At 42.0% G+C, this 6,502-nt stretch overlaps 1 protein-coding gene across 2 annotated transcripts in view; it reads right to left on the reverse strand.

Annotated features, from left to right (window-relative positions):
* Positions 1-211, reverse strand: part of Znf281 (zinc finger protein 281) — a 4,810-nt gene extending 4,599 nt beyond the window's left edge. Inside the window, exon 1 of one of the 2 annotated variants that reach the window (XM_008830263.3) lies at positions 88-211. The gene's annotated coding sequence lies outside the window, so the exon portion shown is untranslated. The remainder of the gene's footprint in view (positions 1-87) is intronic. The other variant, XM_008830264.2, reaches the window with a different exon arrangement.
* Positions 212-6,502: the final 6,291 nt, after the last annotated feature.

The following is a 6,502-nucleotide window of genomic DNA, read 5'->3' on the forward strand; positions in this document are numbered from 1 at the left end:
AGCCCCGCCGCCTCCGGGCCTGCGCGCTCGGCCCCGTCGCCTCCCCGGCCGGCCCCGCCGCCTCCCGGCCCCGCCGGCCACACTTACGGGTTCCGCCGCCGCCGCAGCCGCCGTCGCCTCCAGTTAATAAAAATAACGCCGTCCTCTCCACAATGGAATTAAAAGCCTCCCTGGTACTGCGCAGCCGCGGCGCGGTGTCTGCTGGGAACGCCTCGGCCGGACCAGAGGGGAGCTCTGCGGGCTCAGGGCGCCTGCGCCGCAGTTTCCGCCCGGCCGGCCTGTCAATCACTGGGGCGATTGGGCGGAGTTGGGCGGGGCGGGGCAGGAGGGGCGGGGACCTGGACTCACGACTGTAGAGGGGCTTCCGCGGTAACCGGCGGTGATTGGTGGCTGCGCTGGAGGGGCAGAAAGTGACTGAGGGTTTCTGGGGGGAAAAGACGCTCTGGAGGTGGAACCCTAGGGACGGGAAGTCGCGGGACGCCCGGAGAGCTGATTGCTGCGTGGCGTGGGAGCTGCAGAGAAAGGGGTTGGGGAAGGTGGGAAAACTGAGGACCGAACGCTGGGATTCTCTCCACTTTAGGTCTCTGCAGTCCAGGTACAGATCAAAATCAAACGTAGAAATGGGTTCCTTAAGGCCCCTTTGATTCTGTCTAAAAGCATTAAACTTGGAATACTTGATTATAAAGCCCTCTTGCCCCTTTCAGAGTGGGCAAACTGATAATGCGTGTTTTTGCATTTACAGGACGAACCAACTTTGAAACCGCAATAGAGGTACCGTTGTAAAAAGTTGTCTCACTGCCAACCTACCTGAAGGCTACTGCAAAGGGAAACCACGTGTAATCCCAGGTGCAGCAGTCCTGTAAAACACGCCCACACACATGCTGCATCATCAGATGTTATTTAAATGCCCACAGACATCTCAGTTTGTCTGAGTTTGTCACGTTGGATTGTTGTCTCGCCTCATTTGTGAAATATTGGCCGTCCTGCCCTTCTAAGATCTCCGAAAGGACCCTACCCCAGTATAGAATGTCTAGAAACTCATGCAGAATTGTACATTTTTCTGTTGGAGGAAATTAAGTAAAATCTTGAAATCAAAATCCTGCCAATAAAGTCAAGTATTTAGTGCCTAAATGCATACACAAGGCATTCACTTTCATACTGAGCATGCAAAACTCTAAACCAGCAGCTTTCCTGAGCATGCTTATACAAGTTTTTAATGAAAGAACTAGGCCCTTAACAGTTCATTTACATTTACATAGTGTAGTAAAGAAATTACATATCCATTTTCTCATAGTATTTCTCTACATGACTTCTTGTAATTAAATAATAACTTCTCTAAGAAATTCCACAATTTGAAACAATAAAGATTATTTACTGACACCTCTAGGCCTCTCTGAGCCTGAAAAACTGAAGAGACAGTATTTTATGAGCAATTTGAGATAAGATGCTATGGTACTTTTCTAACCCCATACAACTACAGTGACGTATTCCAGCATGCAAACTGAAACTTTCGTACTGCCAAGTATAGCTCAATGTTAAAGACTGAAAATTCAAAAACTTCAGACAGTTGTAAAATATTAGTCAATGCCGGTGAGAAATGAGGCTGTCCCTTTATTCAGGGTGTCAGTATTTAATAGTAAGCTGAGATGCATATAAGCTAGTCCAAGCATGAAGGGCAATAGGACACTCATATGAAAAGCCAACTTTGTTCTTCAGTTATCAAGATAAGAAACCTGTCATTTCTCTCATTCACTCTGTCAGCCTTGAGCTACTCTAAGCAGACTTACCTTTGTGTTGTACACCCCATATATCAGGAAGATGAAGAGACCCTGTAAAATAAAATGGAGGGGGAAAGCTGTTAACGCTAATCATTTCAGCAGTAGAAATACCTGAAATAAACTTTCCTGGGCACAGACAAAAGAAGACACACTTCATCAAGGTCGATATTTTTTCCTATTTTTCACCATTAGAAGCTGTACCTTGAGCATTTATATGATAACACAGTAGCACATCACAGTCGTGTGCTATTCAATTCTTTAGAGATAGAAAATAAAAATAGCATCCCAAGTACATAGAATAATAATTAGGAAAATCAATGTACCAGTTTCTAAAAGGTAGCTGGGTAATAAAAATAAACTCAGAATATGTCATCAAAGTATATTAGAAATAGCCCTAAACATTAATACTTGTAAGCACAGTTTTATACTGGGGCAACTTCAGTATATTTGTTCCAATCTTTGGTGGTATAAAAATTAGACAATAAGAGTCTAGAGAGATGGCTCAGCAGTTAAGATTATTGGCTGCTCTTGCAGAGGACCTGGGTTCAATTTCCCCAGCAACCACAACCATCTAGTAACTCCAGTTCCAGGGGAATCCAATGCCCTTTTCTGACCTCCACAGGCGTTGCAGGACACGGGTGTACCTACCTACATGCAAGTATAACAGTCAGACCCATAAAAAAATAAAAATAATAAAATATTTTTTAAAAGAAAGATTAAACACTAAGGAGTAGAGACAGTTCATGGTACTATGCTTGCCTATTGCAGGCAAAGTTATGGGTTTGAACCCCAGCACCACAAAAACCAGCCAACTTCCCTCAAACTCTCAAAACTAAAGAGATAATAAATAAGGACTTTTTTTGTTTGAAACAGTCTCACTATGTAGCCCAGACTAGCCTTGAAAGCATGATCCTCCTGCCTCTGCCACCAGAGTATTGTGATCACAGGTTTAAGCCACCATAAGTATGAATAATTTTTTAAAAATAATATTTAAAAGGACAGAGGATGTTGCTCAGTGGTAGAGTGCTTACCTAGCATGCATATAAGGCCCTGGGTTTGAGTTTTAGAACTACCAAAAAGGAGAAATAAGCTAGAAATGTAGCTCAATGGTAGATCTTAAAATTCTAGTTCAATTTAACATAAAACCACAATATTGTTCTAGGCATGGTGGCACATGCCTTTAATCCCAGCACTCGGGAGGCAGAGACAGGTAGATCTTTGTGAGTTCGAGGCCAGCTTGGTCTCCATAGTGAATCCAGGACAGCTGGGGCTACCAGGAGACCCTGTTTCAAAAAAGACCAAAAAAAAAAAAACAAAAACAAAAAAACACCCCACAATAGTACCTTTATGGAATGTATACAATTTAGTTATATCCTATATGTATGCATTTATTACTCTTTAAGTTAGAAAATGTTTAATTTTAAAATACAAATTAGCTAGGCCTAGTAGTGTACACCTTTAATCCCAGTTACTTGGGAGGCAGAGGGAAGAGAATCAAAAGTTCATGGCCACAGGGCTGGAGAGATGGCTCAGAGGTTAAGAGGGCTGGCTGCTCTTGCAGGAGACTCAGGTTGTTCCCAGCTCCCACAGGATGGCTAACCACTGTTGGAACTTCCAGTTCCAGGGGATCCTACACCTCTTCTGGCCTCCATGGGCATTGTGTGACATGGGTGCACTTACATACATGCAGGCAAAGCACTCATATATATAAAATAAAGTTTTTTTTTAAAACCCAAAAAACAAAAAAAAACTAAAAATCTTAATATATGGAAAGAAATAAAACTGATGTTAGGCCAACACGATGGCTCAACAAGTAAAGGTGCTTGCTATCAAGTAGGAGAGAGCTGACTCCCACAGGTTGTCCTCTGCCCTCCACATGTACACTATGGCACATGTACCCACATGCATACATGTACACACATGCATACACATATAAATAAATAGAAAAAACAAAAATCTGATATGCTTTAAAGTTCGTGGAAATAATATGAAACTAAATTTCCATCTTTTTTGTCTTGGAGATGACATAAAAATCTATGTAATATAATGCCTATTAAGTACTAATAAGCACGTATTACATATAGACCTGGAGCCAGGTTTGTTGGCACACACACCTATTATCCCAGCACTCAGGATGCTGAGACACAAGGATCAAACTATGAGTTTGAGGCCAGTTTGGGATCATAGTAACTTCCAGGCCAGCCTGAGTTGCCAAGTGAAACTCAGTCTCAAAAGAAAAAAAAAGTTGTGGGGGTGCTGGGCTAAATCGATATGGCCCAATTAAGTAATAGGATTTATTTTAATTTTAAAATTTTTAAAATTTATTTTTATTTTATGCGTATGAATGTTTAGCCTGCATGTATGCAAGTGTACCCATGTTGTACAATACCCATGGAGGCCAGAAGAGGATGTTGGATCCCCTGAAGTGGAGTTACATACAGTTGTTAGCTGCCATGTGGTTGCTGGGAACCAAAACTACTGAGCCATCTCTCCAGGCCCTTAATTAAATCTTTTCTTTTTTCTTTTCTTTTCTTTTTTCTTATTTGAGACAGGGTCTCCCTGTTGCCCCAGCTGCCCTGGAACTCGCTATGTAGACCAAGCTGGCCTTGAACTCATAGAGATCTGCCTACCTCTGCCTCCTAAGTGCTGGGATTAAAGGCATGCACACCATTCATGGCCTTAATTTAAATTTTGAAAACATGTTTGTTTGTTGGGACAGGTTGTTCTGAACTTGCTATGTAATGGAACACAGTCTTGAACTCTCAGTCCTTCTGTCTCCACCTCCCCAAGTGCTGGGAGGATTAGAGTGTGTGTGGTGGGGAGTGGTACGTGTGCACATGAGTACGCAAACATATCCATAGCAGGATATTAGGCACTGTCCTCCATCACTTTCTCTTATTACCCTGAGGGTCTGTCGCTGAGCTAGAAGCTCACTGTTTTAGCCAGGCTGGCTGGTGAGGTCTTGGAATCCACCTGTCTCTGCTTCCCTAATGTTAGGGTCACGGTCACATGCATCCAGGCCCAGCTTTTTATGTGGGTGCTGGGGATTTGGACTTAGCTCCTTGTTCTTGCAGAGCATGTGCTCTTAGCACTGAGCCATCTCCTTAGTCTCTAATACAATATTTTTAAATGAAAACATTACAGAAATTTAAAAAAATGTAGATATGTTTTTACTCAACAATTTCATACATGTATATAATGACTTTTTTAAAACAGGGTCTCAGTGTATATATGTGACTGACCTAGAACTCACTATGTAAACCATAAACAAGGCTGGCCTAGAACTCAAAAATCCACCTGTCTTCCGAGTGCTAGGACCAAAGGCATGCACCACACCCAGTTTGCATATAATGAATTTTAGTCCAGGAATACCTTAGTATTTGTTTTACTTCTGAATACTTAACATCTTACCGATAATATAAACTATCTTAAAACAAGGTGGTTCTATAAAATGAATAGTTTAGTTCTGTTATTTTCTTTTTAAATAGACTCTACTTTTTAGACTTCTAGAAAAATTAAGAGAGTGGTAGGAGCTGGGGGCATGGGGATACACACCTATAATCCCAGAACTAGGGAGGCATAGTAGGAGGATCAGTTCAAGCCTGGGCAATCTGAAACCCTGTCTCCAAGCACCAGGGACTCTAGAGATAGCTCAGTGGGTAAGAGTGCTTGCTGTGCACATGTAAGGATCTGAGTTTGACGCCTCAGCATCCATGTGAAAGTCAGAAAAGCCATTTATGCCTGGAACCCCAGCATTGGTGAACAGAGACAGGAAGGTCACCGGTGCTCAATGGTCAGCCAGCCTAGCCAAAACAGTGAGCTCCAGCTTCAGTGAGACCCTGTCTCAAAAGAATGAGACAAAGAACCACAAAGCAGGACACCCCAGTTGCACACACACACACACACATATACACACATACATAGCAACATACAAACATGAAGGAGGGAGGGAGGGAAGGAGGGAGGGAAGTAAGGAAACACCAATTTGCCATGTGGTCCACCTCATTCCCTCTATCAGCGTTTTCTGTCACAAGGTTGCAATGATCTAGTCAGTTTTCAGTACTACCACCTGCATGGTATCAGAAATTAAAACACAGTACACACATTTGTAGTATGAGAATAATTAAAAAGAAAAAAGGAAAGATTAATAGTCTTATGCAATGAAAACTTCGAATTTAGCCATAAACTATAAAATTCAAGTACAAAGTGTTTTCATTATATGTACCTGGTATTTCTAAGCTTAATACCAACACTTAGTTTCACCTTTCAAGTAAGCCTTGACAAGGTCTGCATATTGTAGACTATATTCAAACACCTTTGGTTGCATTTATTTTATAGACTACTCATGTGTGCCCTATTCTATATAATTCCAGAGAATTCAAGAAAAAAAATATTTTCCTTGCTTTAGAATCAAAATGTAAGATAGTTAACAATCTCTCTACTCGCAATACGATTCATTTTATAATACAAGATTAAAAGCAAGTTATTGGATGGGCTGGCAATATAGCTCAGTGGTAGAGCACTTGCCTAGCTAGTGTTTAAGGGCTCTAAATTCAATTTCCAGCACCAAAAAAGAAAGAAAGAATGAGAGAGGGGAGGGGAGGGGAGGAATAAAAAAGGCCAGGTGTGGTGCACACCTTTAATCCCAGTACTCTTGAGGCAAAGGCAGAGGGATCTCTGAGATCAAGACTAGCCTGGTCTATATAGCAAGTTCCAGGTCAGCC

Source organism: Nannospalax galili, unplaced genomic scaffold (genome assembly GCF_000622305.1).
Source record: "Nannospalax galili isolate Female #2095 unplaced genomic scaffold, S.galili_v1.0 scaffold113, whole genome shotgun sequence".
Classification (NCBI taxonomy): domain Eukaryota; kingdom Metazoa; phylum Chordata; class Mammalia; order Rodentia; family Spalacidae; genus Nannospalax; species Nannospalax galili.